General features: G+C 40.5%; 1 long non-coding RNA gene across 1 annotated transcript in view; it reads left to right on the top strand.

The window, feature by feature from the left end:
• LOC117282746 overlaps positions 1–15,446 on the top strand; it is a 538,891-nt gene that overhangs the window by 84,799 nt on the left and 438,646 nt on the right. The gene's annotated exons all lie outside the window — the stretch shown is intronic.

The following is a 15,446-nucleotide window of genomic DNA, read 5'->3' as shown; positions in this document are numbered from 1 at the left end:
CTGCTGGCGCTGCGGTTGTCACACAATAAATACTTAAAACCCAGCAGCACTGCAGTTAAACATAATTCACTAATAATTTTACAACAATCACGCAATGCCAGCTGAAACCCGTAGAAGCACTCACCAGCTACTGACGACCCCAAATTACATATATGTCTTGTAAGTTTAGAACGGTCTGGTAAATATACTTTTCCTTTGTGGGCTTCGGCTTGAAACGGTGTGAGCATTGCTATTTGTTTCGACTCCTCAGTCCGTTCATTCTGTTCTACGATATTAAAAAGTTCCCAGTGTGAAATTATGTTTTGAATTGTATAATGAGAGTCCATATAAAAGTAAGTTAAGTAGAGGAATACAGCAAGTCACCTATACTTTTCTATGGTTGCACAAAAATTAAAAACATGCGGGTAAATATCAATTGTAGCCGGTCACGATAGCCGAGGTGTCTAAGGCACGCACTGTTTCGCTCGCTCTGAAGCCGGTATCGTGGGTTCGAATCCCACTCAGGACATGGATGTTTGTGTGCGTTTTTCTGTGTTTGTGTACATGTAGAGGCCTTGCGACGAGCTGATCACCCGCCCAAGGAGTCCTACCGAATGTCTAAGATCTAGAAAAACCGAAGTGAACGGAGTTCATGGAGGTAGGCCTAGGCCCACTGGGCCTGTAGTGCCAAGGAAAAAAAAATATCAATTGTTGTACCCACACATTGATACTAATTGAAACGTAGACTCCAACAGTTAGACTGGTGTGAAGAAATGTTAGGATGTGCATATGTGACAAACTAAGACCCGTGTATTAAGAACAAAATAAATAACATATGTATTGTGCCCTCAAAATAAGCTTCTTTCTCTCATTTTAGAATATCTCTTTTACGTATCCTAAAAGCGAGCTTAATTTCTCTTCTGTCCCTCGCCGCTAGACATTAGTCTATATCCATCTGTTTTGTCGTCTCTTCTGCCTGTTCTCTGTAGGAACGAGAAGCAGACGGGCGGAGAGGTAGGGATTGTTCCTGTGAAATGTCACCGAGGATTAGTGTAGTCCCTCTCTCCCTTTCGCAGAATAGGCAATTTGGCTATGGCGGCCGGTTGTAGCACCACCACTACTACCACCATCACCAGCAGGTAAAATATGCAAAGCGCACACACAGAGACCACACAAGCGTGAACTGAACCATAATTCTTAACCGGTGGTGTTGGTGCAAGCTCGTGTCCGGTTTTATTGGGCCTATGTTCCCCTCTCTTTCACCTCCATCTTTCGCAATCCCCAAACAGTTCCCAACTCCTCTTCCCAGCCCACTCACCCTAACTACCACTTAGAGAAACAAGGCTGCCATCAAGCGGCAATAAATGCAACAACGGCTAACGTAGAGAATCGCCTGACTATAAAACTCGAGAGATTTTACATTAGCCTTTTCTGTGTTTTCACTCCTACCCATTTTTCTGAATTAAAGGCATACATCCGTCACTGAACCCAGAGTTAATACTGTGGTGATGCATTTTATAATCGTTTGTTGGAACGTGTGGTATTTATGTTATTTTACATACGCGCGATAGTGGCGCCTCATCCTGAAGGGAGAGTTCTGGGGACACGATTTTTTATTCGCTTAGTGCGGGGATGCAGTTCAAATGGCTCGTCTGCCCTGGTTTATTATGATGACGGAGAATTTGGTAGAATGAAGATTGGCAGGGGAAACCGAAGTACTCGGAGAAAACCCGCCCCAGCGCCACTTTGTCCACCACAAATCCCACTTAACTAGACCCCGGGATCGAAACGCCGCGGTGGGAAGCCAGTGACTAACCGCTTGAGCTATGGCGCGGCCATGGGAGTGTACAAATATAAAGAAAGGTAAAACTAGACAAAACTGCGCAATGAGGATTGTGTAGAATATAATCTTCAATAAATATTATTAGGGCGATCACATCAAAGAGAAATGAAGGAAAGGGCTGACAAGATAATTAGCCGTAGATCTTAGGGCATTAAAATTAATCTTAAAGAGGATCTGGGAATATGGACTCAATTAAACTATGAAGAAAGCTGTCTTCTGGGATGTGACATCGTGTAGATGTGGTGTTAAGCGACGTTTCGGAGGAACGTATCGTCTCCATCCCCAAGGTAGAAGGAAAAATAAGAAACTCCGCAGAGACCGCGAGAACCGGTACAGGTGATTTCAGTTTCGGTACACTCAGACATGACCCGTCTCTAATGCGTTCATTTTATGTGTTTCATGTAAATAAGGTATAAAGGTTAACTGCATATCGCACCTTCCTTCATCATTTGATAGTGAGTCAGCCAATCAAGAAACTAGCTGCTTTTAAAGGAGGAGAAGATTTAGTTATGGCTCAGTTCAGTCCAGTCTGTGACTTCAAAATGTAGAAATATTCCTGTATTCGAACTGATTGCAATATAATTTAGTGCGAACATTGATTATAATTGAAGAATGCCGTCTTCTGGGACGTGGCGCCGTGTAGATAATGTGTAAACCGACGTTTAGGAAGTATCGCCTCCATCTTCAGGGTATGAAAAATTCGCGATCGAGGAACCAGCGTGAGCAGGTAGCTCCAATTTGCAGTCTGCAACCACTTACACTCGCGGATTTTTTATACCCTGAAGATGGAGGCGATACGTTCATTCTAAATGTTGGTTTACACAATACATACACGTCGCCACATCCCAGAAGACGGCATTCTTCATAGTCACAGCCGTGAAAACATCAGATCTTATGTTGTTTATGATTGTGCAAATTTGTAGCAAAGCTGATTTCTGTCAACTGGTTAAAGTTCTTTTTCCGTGGACATTCATTTGTTTCAACCGTTTTATTCGCATATATGTACTGAAGTTAATTCAGTCATTGCATTTCTTTATATTGTTTTACCTTTTTTTCTAGCGAACGTCTATGGCTACTGTACGTGTTGAAAGAAATGTGGGATCGAATGCTCTTTTACAGTATGTTAAGAGAGTTTTAATTTTTCCTGAAAGTGAAAGCATTCATCAATACAAATATTAGCAACCGATTAGATTTCACGTCTTCTAGAACGTAATCACGTCCAGTTCAACAAAAACCTCTGACGTATCAGTAGGCAGATTTCTGCTTACCATCTACTTCTTTTCAGTTTCTTGCTGGTCTTACTCTTTAATATTGAAGATGGAGGCAATGATTTTCTCCTAAATATCTGTGGACTTTATTGAATTACAAGCAGTTATTCAAACTGTGAAACATGCAGATGACCTTGTGTTAATGGCTAAGGAAGAAACTGTGCTACAGGGCATGATTGATAGAATAATTGAAATTGGAAGGTGCTATGGCATAGAAATGAATGTGGAGAAAACAAAAGTAATGAAAATTTCGAGACAACCAACCCCACTGAAAATAAAGATAGACCAAAAACAAGTGGAGAATGTGAAATGTTTTAAATATTTGGGTAGCTTGTTAACAGATGATGGAAGGTGTACTTGTGAAATTAAATCCAGGATTGCCATGGCAAAAGCTGCATTTAGCAAGAAGAATCTTTCTACCAGCAAATTGGACTTAAATTTGAGGAAGAAACTAGTGAAATGCTACATTTGGAGCATAGCTCTGTATGGGGCTGGGGCTGAAACATGGACACTTAGGGCAGTAGATCAGAAACATCTGATCGAAATGTGATGTTGGAGAAGGATGGAGAAGATCAGTTGGACCGATTATGTGAGAAATGAAGAAGAGTTAATTAGAGTCAGTGAGCAGAGGAATATCCTACACGAAATAAGAAAACGGAAGGGTAATTGGATTGGTCATGTTTTACGCAGAAACTGCCTTCTAAAAGAAGTTATCGAAGGAAAGATAGAAGGGCGGATAGAAGTGACCAGGAGACGTAAGAAGCTGCTGGATGACCTTGGGGACAGAAGAGGATATTTTCATTTGAAGGAGAAGGCTCTAGATCGCATCAAGTGGAGGAATTGTTTTGGAAGAGACTGTGGACCTGTCGTCGTGACAGATTACTGATGAATGAATATATCCAAGAAGATTATTTGGATTAATTCATTATTTGTTCAAGTCTGTTCTGCATTATGACGATCCCCTATTCAAAGTTGACTTTTTAATGGTTTCAGTGATAGTAAATTAATGGTCTGTTGTAAAGAAATAATTCTCATCTGCCTTAACATTCAATACAGTAGCAATGTAATAACTGTCGGCTTTATGTTGTTACGTTAATTTCAGTTCCATTAAAGTTAAGATTTCTCTACACATTATCTTGTAGTAAATCACTGAAACAAACAAAAGTGCGTTTTGGTTTTGTGTTAGATAAATGAAAGTGGAGCAATAAATAATGGAGTTTTTTCTAGCCATTCGTTCTACACGCGCACAGTGCAAATCACGTGGGAAATATCGGCACTGAGGGTCTACCGCTCTTCATCTTCGCTCTTCACTTCTTGTCTCTTTTTCTTCTTTATATCCCAGCACTTTGTACCTTGATTTACTCCGTATTTCAAATGCCATTTTATTCAAAACTATGCATTATCCTGTGGGTCGAATTATTACATCTCCTTGTGCTATCTAGGCCTACATTTCGCAAATCCATACTTTTTCTTTGTTCTCTCCTCACTGGGCGAGCTTCTTCAGTTAACGGCGCAGAGCAGAAATATGAGACCACTATTCCCGTACAGATTGGAAAATATCAGTCCTCACGTCGAGAAAAGGGAAATTTATTGGACCTGCAGCACTTAACATAAATTTTAGCCTTCAATTTCGTTACACGAAAGTCAGACTACTCTTTGCTGGCCCTGGCCAACTCTCCTCTGTCTTATTGTTGCAAGGTTTAAATTAATAATTTTTAATTCTAGACAGTATAAAAAAGGTAAAAAAGTAAAGCTATCCCTGTAACAGGCCGTGAAGGCCCGTAGGGTTGTGAGACGCCGATGTTCCCACATTATCTAGACAATCGGTTCACAGATGGCGATGAGTTTGTCAGCCTTACGCGCCAGCCGCCCTTTAACCCCCAGAAAGACTCTCGATACTCATTTCTGTTAGAGGATGAGCCGACCCCAGGGCCACAGTGCGGTTGGAAGGGTTAGGTCAATTGAAAAATCCAGTGACCTAATCGAGAATCGAACCCGCAACCTTCCGGCTTGTAGCCTCGACCAACTACGCTACCGTGTGCCCCCTATACAGCATAATTTAACTGAAATATTTTAAATGGATTAATAAGAGTAGACACTATACTTTAATTTGTAGTATCACATATCAGTCTACTCTGACAGGGTCAAGGTGCAGCATAAAATTGACCCACAACCGTAGACGTGGGTAAATTGCAGAGCATTATATTTTCTCGGTCCGCTAGACATTAGGAAGGACTTCTTAGTTGGGGGATAAGCCCAATATAAGGCTTTATAATTAGCCTCTGGTGTGGTTACTAGACGACAACAGGATTGTAGTGCAAAAAGGGTCTTTGTCTGCAACTGTTTGTTTGCGTGGCAACAACTTGATAAATCACGCGGTAATTATGAGGCGCCAAAATAAAAATTATGTCACGTATCCTGGTGCCGCGACAAGAAATTAATGGGTTCCCGATTAGGCGAAGCAGTTTCATTGAATAAGTCGTTTACAGTTACAATTGTAATCACTCTGAAATAATGTCTTTCAGACGATGCAACCTGACTATTCTGCACTCTTCTGGTTCTTAGCTGAGCTGTTTCTTCTGCTCTGTTCTGCTCCACTCACCTTTGTCCTGGTCTGGTCTCTTCTCAGTTCTCCTCTGTTCTCTGTGTCCTAAATTTTGACCTCTTTTGGTCTATTATACCTGACAGTCGGACAGCCTAGAAGGCGCCTTGTTCAAGGGTCACATTTCGCCTGTTCTATGCACCGGTCGTAGATGTATTCGTTGTCGCCGGATCTTCACTTGTTCTGGGTTTTCACTTGCGTGGTTATGTCTGTTATGTATGCGTTGTCGCGTGGACCTCTTTCATTGTCACCCCGACAACGATACAGAGTCATTGCCTAACAATGGACGACCACTCTGACTCAGATATTGTGGCTTTTAGGCGGCACGCCTTATAATAAAACAGTGGTCAACGGGACTTAATGTTCATAAGATCGTGATAATAAGTAAGCAGTTTAATTGTTCCAGTATATTTCTAAGTAAAGTGTTTGATAATTTAATTCAGTTTGTTTGAAAAATCATTCCAGGTGCCTTCGAAAGTGGGTGTGCCTACATAGACCGATGCATAAATAATAATTTAAGGGGAACTTGCGGCCAAGGGTCCGATCAGTACGACTAAATCTCCATGTTAATTGATACAACGTCCTAATATAAAATATGAACCATCGTGTCGACAGTCAGCCCCATGTACTATACATGTCACAATAATCCTGCAGTCACCCCTTCGCTCCTTCAGCCACAGCAACCCTTATGATTCGGCATCAACCACCTCACGATATCGCTGTGGCTTCTCCGGAAACACTGACATTTTCACGATTAAGGAAATATTCAAGAGCACGTAGCCAATTGATTATAATAGGCATGAGAGTGCTATTAATTTAAGGATGTGGAAATGTGTAATGTAAGATTTAATATTTATCATTAAGTTTACAATTACTATAGGCTTTGTTCCAACAGAACACATTTCAATTAAATTTCCGAAATTATTGGAAATATTTCAATTATAGTATTTGGAATAGGTTATGATATAAAATACGTCTTAAAGAAATAGTGTGTTAATATATGTAGGGGATTCAGCTGTCTTACGATAGTCGAAATGCGTGCTCCTGTGTATATTCTCATATACAGATTCTACAATGACTGAACTCTTACTAGTTTCTGGAAAATGGTTTGGAACATGAAGGTAGAATCCGGATAGAAAAGTGTATAGGACGAATTCAATTTTGGTTTCAATGGGACACTTTAAGAAGCTCAAATCGTAACTTCGTAGGTATTCTCCAAAGAGCCTCATCGTACGAAAAGATGTTTCAATACATTATTAATGTCTGTAAACCTGTAACATAGTGCTAAACACAAGAGCAGAATATATTGTCACGTGTAGGGGGGTACGCATGACGAATAACGGGTTCAAGATCGGATGATTTGGTTTATTGGCACTTCGGCCTCAATCTCTCTTAATTAAGCGGCCTCCGCAGTCTAGGGGTAACGTTCCCACCTCATGACTCAAGGTACGCGGGTTCAAACCCGGCGGAGGGCGGAAAAATTCAGGGAACAAGTCCTCCGGGAGGGACTTTAAGCCGTGTATCCCGTGTCTTAGATTTACGGCACGTAAAAGATCCTCATGTCTCTATGAGCAAAATTAGGCAAAGTTTCCCGCCCAAGTAGCCGACCTCGCTGGCAGAACGGGGCTGATAGCGAGCACCAGAACTAGAATGGCATGGCGACTGGTAGAATATCAAAGGGGGACGCACAATAGACAGTCACGGTGCATGGGGAAACCCACCCCCTCCAAAAATAATAATAATAATAATCTCTCTTAATTACAATAAATAAAGCGCTATCGCTGTTTTACACGATTTACAGTTCACCATTACCCAAGCATTAGGATTCTCTCTGTCTTCACTAGTCGTCTCCTAGCAACGGAATTAAAACATTCTCACTCTGACGAAATTTTCAAACACAAACTAATTCTTCACAGGTCGACTTCTGCTTTAGTTCTCTTGATGCTCGCAGCTCCTAGTTCCAATTTGCTTTCGCTCTAGTCGATCTCTTCGTCTTATTTGAATCTATTCGCTCTAGTCTAATGTATACTCCATTGCCGGTCCAATTCTCTCAACTCACCTCTGATCCAATACTAGATACAAGCTGTCGTTACATAGACTCCTCACGGACCTCACAGAAAACATGGCCTCTTTTGTTGATGAAAACTGTTTACCGCTCGGTTGTCTAGCAGTAGACGTAATATTGTTGCGTGCCAGTGTGTTGCGGGGATCTGTTTGCAGACCTTTGCCCAGCAATGGACTTCCACTTGTTCGTTACTATTCCTGGTTTTTAGGCAGTATTTACCTAGCCGTTGTATAGAAGCGGCCCATATGTTAATTTACTCTGAGTCGTATATGGAATAAACTGAGTTTTATTTGCAGTAGGTTTGACAACTTTTTATAAATATTTTTGGAGAGTTTATGAGTGTTAGATTTACTTAACGAATATATTGTATGTATCAAAAATATATCTACTTCTGGCTTTTTCGATCACGACACTGGATATTTGAAGAAAATTTGTTTCCTGGAAACAGTGGACTTAGAATTGTTCGTGCTCTCCTTCTCGATCCATTACAAACATCGTATATACTACGAATTAGCAGAAATAGAACGAGAGACATAACACTTGAAGCCGTCTTATCTCAATATATTTTACTACTTAACAACCATGCGAACATGGAGTCCATGAGAACGTGTGAATTTAGAAGGACTCTAAATATCTTCAGTATAAAATTTTGAAGTTCAGTGTTGCGATTGACAATTATGAATAAGAACTTTTATTTTTGAATTATTTTTACGGAAGTGGTAAATATGAATTCGTGATTGTGTAGAACACTTCGGTTTAACGATTCACTGTAACTGATGATATGATAAAATTTGTATGATGACGTGGCACCTGTTGAAATGTTGTACGAAGTGTTTATGCATTTGTTTCGCACGCAGCGATGATAATAACATCGTAAAATTTTGAAAATATGGCATGGGTTTAGTCATGCTGCCGCATCTTTCATCTGATGAAAGTATTGTTAAAAGGAGAATATTCTTTGTCAGAATATTTAATTTTAGGTCAAAGTTCACAGAGGCATACTGAAGTTAGTATGCAGGCTTTAAATTATCGTAATCTTGAAATATATCAATCCACCGGTGAGTGATCATTAAGTTTGTTGATTATGATAGGCTTCTAACGTTACACAATTTTATAATTATATTGTGAAATTGTATTGCCTGTAAACTGAGAGACGTATTTACATTATTAAAATTGGAAGCATATACCTTATCTTCTATAGCCCACTCAGGTAACATTATATTCAAATCGCTCAGGTCTGTGGAATAAAGAATTGAAAATATTATCCCTTCCATATATCCCAGAGTCTATTTACTGCGCTCGGAACTTAGCATTTCGCGTGCTAATAACTCAAGCTTATTATAAAATAAAACCATCAATATATTACACTGAACTGGATATAAACTGACCACTGGTGGCGGTAACATTATTACTTGTTGTGGCGTGCATTAGGCCTATGTTCAAAATCGACCGACAATAAAATAAAAAACTGTAGACGAAATAGCAGTAGTAGTAGGGGAAGCGTCATTTCACGGTCCAGTAGCCCTCGAGCCTGTAACAAGAGCGTGGTGGAAGGGGGCAGCTCTTACAATAGAGTTATTGTCGGAGAGATTCATTCTCCACGTAGCAGCTAACGCAACAACGGTGGTCAGCATTTGTTCCAAACCCTGAACACGGTTTGTTACTATCAAAGCTGAAAGCTCTAAATACCGTGCCGGAAACATGCGTGTTATTATATACAGAGTGATAATAAACTACCCAGAATCCAATTTGATACTAACATAAAAAAATGCATTTCGTTTTCATTTCCACTACAGCTGTTTTTTTTGTATAGGTTGTTCATTATAATAGGATGTTTTATTAATATATCAATTGGTCATGGGGTTCTAAAATAAACAGGTGAGGACAATAAGATCCCAGATTAAAGTGCAATCAGTGTGTGAATATATGCTCATAAATAACAATTGTCGGAAGATCGCGGGTTCGATTCCCGATAAAGTCATTTGAATTTTAATCGACCTAATCCTCCCAGACGTAATATGATCCAGGGGTCGACACAGCTTCTAAGACAAATGAATACGGGGAATCTTCCTGGCGGGTTAAAAAATGCCGGCGTGTAAGGTTGACAACCTCACCGCCATATGTAAGCCCATTGTCGAGAAAATTTTAGAGCCTCGACGTTCCATAATCCAATGGATCTCCACGGCCTGTTACAGGGATAGATTTACCTCTTTTCACATCTCGTACAAAAATAAATGGTTCTAACGAACATCTTAATGATGCGTGAATTCGAAGTTATTTGATGGCCATAAAGCGTATTGTCGGCTGAGTTAAAATGTCACGTGATTCTGAGAGAGAGAGAGACGCGTCAGCAGGCGGCGAGGTTTCCATTTGCTTCTACTGGTTTCTTACTTGGCTTGCTCTTAGACCCTGAAGGTGGAGGCAGTATGTTCCTACGAAACTTTCACGTCTCTCAGAACCAAACGGCTTTACAGTCAGAAGACCGCAGTCTCGATGGAACAGAGTCGTATTTGAGAAGCAAATAGTCGATAAGCTTCTTAAGAAATTCTATTTTATAAAATTCAAAGGTTCATTACAGTTTACACAAAGGCTATTACCGGCGTCTGAGCTGAATCAGACGAATTCAGTCAACACCCTTGGATCCCGTTTCTGGAACATACAGTTTAATGTCCTCCCCCCCCCCAGTGTGTATGTCGGCCAAGAGGTTTCTTCCCTTAAGTTTTCCCACTGAATTCTGTATGCAGTTCTTATTTCTCCCCTTCCTGCTACGTACTCCGCCATCTTATCCATGAATACAGTGTTCTTATTATATCGTCATTGTAGGGACAGTGAGTTTATTATATTCTGCCCCAATTCCTGTCTGAAGTCTACTGCTATGGTTTAGTTCCATATCTTGTATTTGCATTGCTTTTCCTTGAGTTTATTTTCAATTATATTCGTTCTTATGCTGTTAATAATCATGTTTCAACTGCATTGGTTACAGCATCCACTAAGAATGGAAAGCAGCAATATATGTCGAAAAGTTGGCCTGTGTGGAGGTGGGTTAGAATACCTCCACCANGTTTCTTCCCTTAAGTTTTCCCACTGAATTCTGTATGCAGTTCTTATTTCTCCCCTTCCTGCTACGTACTCCGCCATCTTATCCATGAATACAGTGTTCTTATTATATCGTCATTGTAGGGACAGTGAGTTTATTATATTCTGCCCCAATTCCTGTCTGAAGTCTACTGCTATGGTTTAGTTCCATATCTTGTATTTGCATTGCTTTTCCTTGAGTATATTTTCAATTATATTCGTGCTTATGCTGTTAATAATCATGTTCCAACTGCATTGGTTACAGCAGCCACTGAGAATGGAAAGCAGCAATATATATCGAAAAGTTGGCCTGTGTGGAGGTGGGTTAGAATACCTCCACCGTGGCCCTGCTAGTCACAGAAGGCGACAGAAAGGGAACCCCGTGCCTAAGGGTATAACTGGGTCACCCTGTCACTGGGCGAGATGTCCATAACCACCGCTGTGAGAACCTCAGAGCGTACAGAGGAATAATAGTCCCGGAGACAGGACATTCTTACTGAAAGTTTTCTTATTGAAAGCCTTTCAGTTGTTCAATAATTTTCCCACCTTTTACGAAACGCGTTTGTTCATTATCGTTTTCCCAAAATGGAGGCGCTAGAACCTGTGCTGAACCAGATGAGAGCAGTACACACCCTCACATTCTGTAGCCATTTACTCTTAAGTTATCCACCAACCCCCCACCTCTAGGTCTCCCAAGAAGCCTCTGTGCTCCACATTTATCAATCAAATTTTTGTAAACTTTCTTCATATCACTTGAGCCATATTTTCATTGCACAAAATGCATCCTACAAGGAGTTCGTATAGGATATTGGTGGGAAAGCCAAAAGGAAGGAGACCACTGGGAAGACCAAGGCTTAGGTCGGTGGACAATATTAAAATGGATCTTAGAGAGATAGAATGGATGGTATTGATTGGATTGATCTGGCTCAGGATAGGGACCAGTGGAAGGCTCTTGTGAACACAGTAATGAACCTTCGGGTTCCATAAAATGCTGGGAAATCCTTGAGTAGCTGCAGAATTGGCGGCACCTCCAGAAGCGCTCAGCTCCATGAGTAAGTAAGTAACATATATCCTGAGAATAGTCCAGTTCTGTTCAAATTCTGATAAGAATACGTTTAACCACTTTCTGTATGGTTCATGTAGGCCTAATCTGAATCTTCAGCATTTCGTTGCTCTTCGTCATAGGATGCATCTAAGAAGCAGGCATCCTTCACGAAAATCGATAAGTAGAATTTCAATGGGAATTAGTCTTGTGACATCGGCGACCATGAAATTAGTCTCCTAGAGAAATTAGCTGCCAGGACAACGTTAATCAAGAGAGTCACTTAACTTCTGCTTAATAACTTGGCTATATTGAACACTTCAACATATATTTTACGTTTACATTTTTAATAACAAAAGCCACCAATATTTTCGAAGATTTTAAATAAGTAATATTATGTGTGTGGCGAGAGAGACTGCATATATGGCAGTAGCCAATTACTGCTCTGGCTTTTGACAGCTTTTCAGTTGACGTTTGTAAGCAAAGAGGCTTAATGCTAGACAGATCTCTTAACTATGGAACTCTACCATATGTCTGGAAGATTTGTAATTTAAGATCTTCTGAGTCGTAACTGACCAGAGGGCTTAATCCACCACAACGGATTAAGCAAAGTAAAAAAGTAAATCTATCCCTGTAACAGGCCGTGAAAGCCCATAGGGTTGTGAGACAATGAGGGTACCACCTTATCTAGACAATCGGCTCAAAGATGGCGGTAACGTTGTTAGCCTTACGCGCCGGCCGCGCTTTACTCTCCAGGAAAAGTATTTAATTCCTGGTACTCATTTCTGTTAGAGGCTGAGTCGACCCCAGGGCCATAGTGCAGCTGGAAGGATTAGGTCTATAGAAAAAACCGAATGACCTCATCGGGACTTGAACCCGCGACCTTCCAGCTTGTAGCATAGTGCCTCAACCAACTATGGTACCGCATGCCCCCCCCATAACGGATTAAGAAGAATGTTTAACATTCTGTCCGATATAAAGTTGCTTCAGTTTAGTGTCCTTTTTCTCTGCGTTTGTTACAGTCTCTAAGTAACTGTGGGTACCTCAGAGAAATCCGTAGAAATGAATAAGGGCAAAGGGCAACTTCTACTCTAAGCGCCTGAAGATAGGAAAAGGAAAGTAAGGCGTATTGGCTGCTTTCGAAATATGCCGGCTTTTTGTTTAAAACAAAACGTTGACATGAACTTTGAATATATTTGGTCTTTTGAAACTTTCCTATCAGGAACTGCAAAGTACCATAAGACAGGAAGGAAAGGCTGAGTAGGACTGAGAAAAAAGAGACTCTGGTTCGAAGACTGGGAGAAAGAGGCTAGGCACTATGAGTGTGAAAAGAAAAAGTTTGGCAGAATGCTGTGCTCTAATTCAGAAAAAAAGGGTAGAAAAATGTGGCGAGAATGGGATAAAAGTGGAATAAGAAAAGAAAGGCAGTAGATTCTTTGAGAAAATGAGAACATATAGCAAGGATGACAACTATTGTTAAAAACATTGCAGTAACGTCTCTGGTTCCTTTTACTCAATTTTACGTACATTTATTTAAGTACAGCTTGGGAAAAACACATGCATTTGCAGAAATCACAGGAAATATATGATGAAAATACTTTGACAAGAAATCAGATACATTTTCCATAATTCAGCATAATTATCTGAACAAACAACGTGCAAAAGTTTTAGGAATTGAGTTTCTAACAGTGGTCGTTGTAAAGAGTTCTGTCTTCTGGGATATAACTCTGAAAATTAATCGGCGTTTCGGAGGAAGATATCGCCTAAATCTTCAGAGTCGAAGAATAAACCAAGCACTAAACAGACAGCAACTGGAGCTCTGCTAGCAACCCACATTATTCTGGTTTCTTGGTTGGTTTATTCATCGACCTCGAAGATGGATGCGACATGTTCCTCACAAACTTTGGCTAATATTCAACAGAATATTTGGATTAATATCTCATAAATTAGAATTATTCGTGTGTATACATTGTGACAAAGACCGTATAGAACGTAAATTTCCTTAATTGAAGTACCGCTACCTATCCCTGTAAATTGCTTCTCGCATAGAACACATGTCTACGCTTCAGTACGAATATTTCCATTTTCCCTTACCAAGCAGCGATTAGTGAAAACGATAACAGAGAGAAATCTCGTGCTGTACTGATTTGTGAAGGTAAAGTTATCCCTGAAGAGGCCGTGAAGGCCCATAAGGTAGTGAGACTTCGATGCTCTCACATTTTCTCTAGAAAATCGGCTCACAGATGCCGGCAGGTTGTCAGCCTTACACACCAGTCGCCTTTTACCCCCCAGGAAGATTCCTAGTACTCATTTCTGCTAAAGACTTTGTCGACCCCATGGCCATAGTGCAGCTGGGAGGATTAGGAAAATTGAAAAAATTCACCTCATCGGGACTCGAACCTGTGACCTTCCAACTTGTAGCATAATGCCACAGCCAACTACGCTACCGCGTACCTCACAGTGATTTGTAAACTGTGTAAATCAGTGAGACTGCAGTTATAAGCCAATAAATCCAATTACCATCCCAAACCCCGTGCCACCTCACTAAATCATGACAATATGTTAATCAGTCAACAGAATCCGACATGTACTCCTATCACAGTGGAGAGGATGCTAAGCAGTATGGATAGTGTTTGCCTTGTGGACCTCGCCCAGTACACTTAAGCGCACAATCCAGTGGCTACTTACTTCTGCCTAAAGGATGTGGAAACAAATACTGTCTGATCTTCTCGACATCTCAAAATTAGTATAGCTTAATTAGGTCAACGCCAGACTTCGGCAATATAAGTTGTGGAGTGGAAGGGAGAAGAAAAGATTTTATAATAACGTGTGTAATGAAGGAAGTTTTGCCATTGATGAAAATTGCTTTTCGAATTAGAGAAGGTGGCATTCACAGCCCCACCGGCGAAGGGAGTTGCTACTGTGTGTGGCCTAGCGAAATGGTCTTCTTCCTTCTGGGGAAGTTAAAAGGCGTCAGGGCTGAGGAAGAGATAAGAAAAGAGCAGGGTAGAACACCCTGCTGCTTACTACAGTGGTTAGATGTGGGGATAAGGCCTATGAGGGTGGTTAGCAGCTTATCCCATTGCAAGTAAAACGTTTGGATCTCGAAAGGCAAATTCAGCACTTTCTGTACCATACATTATTCAAACTTGAACACAAGGGTGTATGTTTTGGATCGCACCTTTATTAATTATGATAAAGCATTTTGAAGTTCACACATTGACAATTGCTGACATTTCTTCATTTGCAGTTGTGTTTATGTAACCACAGGTAGATACTGAAAAAAGAAACTTTACTTTTGTCACAGGTCTTTGTCGGGGTACAATAAATATTCTCTGACGAATATTATTTACAGACTTTTTAAGCACAATAGATCATTGAAGGACGCGGTGCGGGTTCCTGTTTTTGTGGCCCAACCTTTACAAACTTGTAAGATTTGAGGCTTTCACGGCGGTGACTATGAAACAAATAATTACTTTCGCAATGTCTATTGGTATTGTTCTTATTTTTTTGTAATAACTTTTCAAATAAATATATTACTCGCCTCTTTGAAGTTTTTATAACTGTTGAGA

Source organism: Cryptotermes secundus, unplaced genomic scaffold, assembly GCF_002891405.2.
Source record: "Cryptotermes secundus unplaced genomic scaffold, Csec_1.0 scaffold979, whole genome shotgun sequence".
In the NCBI taxonomy this organism is placed as follows: domain Eukaryota; kingdom Metazoa; phylum Arthropoda; class Insecta; order Blattodea; family Kalotermitidae; genus Cryptotermes; species Cryptotermes secundus.
Note: the sequence above shows the minus strand (reverse complement) of the source record. Positions and strands in the feature narration are given on the sequence as shown.